This window comes from Otolemur garnettii, unplaced genomic scaffold (genome assembly GCF_000181295.1).
Source record: "Otolemur garnettii isolate 467f Iridium unplaced genomic scaffold, OtoGar3 scaffold00090, whole genome shotgun sequence".
Classification (NCBI taxonomy): Eukaryota; Metazoa; Chordata; class Mammalia; order Primates; family Galagidae; genus Otolemur; species Otolemur garnettii.
The window spans coordinates 7,195,182-7,196,926 of NW_003852485.1; positions in this window are offsets into that span (position 1 = coordinate 7,195,182).

Consider the following 1,745-nt stretch of genomic DNA (forward strand, 5'->3'; position numbering starts at 1 on the left):
CTCTAGTTCTTTCTAGTCCTTGCTATGCTGAAGGGTGATGTGGGAGGACCACTTGAGCCCAGGAGCAGATGGTTGCAGTGAGCTGTGATCACATCACTGCACTCTAACCTAGGTGATAGAGTAGGAAGCTGTCTCAGAAAAAAAAAAAAGATTATACAGTAGAACCTCTGTAAGTTGGCCACCCAAGGGACGGTAACAAACTGGTCAACACATGGAACTAGGCCTGCTGGACTGATACATACATGTGGTGCATGTCCAGTCTTTAAAAATTAGGTGAACTTAAGGAGGTGGTCAATGTAGGGAGGTGGTCAACTATGGAAGTTCTACTGCATAAAAACTGAAAATTCAACAATAAGAGAAAGATAACCCACACTCAAAAGGAGTAAATGATTTAAACAAAACAGACACTGCTATGCATTGCAAATAAGCCCGCGAAAAGATGCTTAACATCCTTAATCATTATGAAAACGTAAATCCAAACCACAATGAGATATCACTACACATCTACTAAAGCGGCCACAGTGAAAAAGATCAACCATCTCAAGAGTTGAGGAAGATATGGAGGAATCAAAACTCTCACATACCGCATGTACTTAAAGTGTAAAAATCTGAAAAATTTCGGCATAAGCCTATGTCCATGAAGTCATCATAGTAATCAAGATAGTGAACACATATCTATCAAGAAAACTCCCAGAAGTTCTTTTATGCCTGTTTGTAATTCCTCCCTCCCACCACTCCCTGTGGCCCCCTTTCTCTTCCTCCCCACACAACCATGGATTCTTTCTCTGTTACTCTAGATGACATTAGACTTTTAGTAAATGAAATCATAGACTTCATTTCGTGTTAGACTTTTTAGTAAATGAAATCATATAGTATGTATGATTTTTTTGTCTGACTTATTTCACCAGGCACAACTTTTTTGAGATTCATTCATGTTGTTATGTGTAAAAATAGTTCCTTCCTTTTCATTGCTGAGTAATATTCCATTTTATGGATAAACCAGTATTTGTTTGTCCATTCACCTATTGATGGACATTTGAGTTAATGTCCACTTTTTGCCTATTACAAATATAGCTGCTATGAACATTCTTGTATGACATATGCCTTTCTTTCTTGGAATACATACCTACGAGTGGAAGGCTTACATCTTATGATAGATGTATATTTAATGTTTTGTGAAATTGATAAGCTATTTTTCAAGCATTCTCAATGATGTATAGAGATAAGGCTTATTATTCCTCTCTTAGATATGAGGATACTTGAGTCTCAGTAAATGTTATGATGATTTGCTCAATGTCACTCAGCCAGTAAGTGGTCAAACCAAAAATAAATTTAACCCTTCCAACTCTATCCTGAGAGAAGCTTCCAATAGCCCATAGGCATTTTTAAAAACCTAATCTCTCCACTAATCTTGCCCAGACTTGATAAAATGAATTGTACTCCTTTATTTTAAAAAAGAAGCTGAAGACAGTGTTTCAAACATTTATTCCATGAAACATTAGTCTCATGAAATGATAAGCGACGCGAGGGTTCCATGGTCAAGGAAGTTTGGGAAGGCTGCATTCATTAGTCCCTTTGTGTAAATTCATCATGTTAAAATATGAAGGAGATGAGAAATTCTTTAGTAACATAGCCCATTTATATTTGTTTAATGAAGTAGTGTTTCCTATTCATATTTGAATAAGTCTTGAAGAAGTAAAATTGCTGCAGCCAGGCACCTAATTGAGGCTTCTGTATAGACTGCT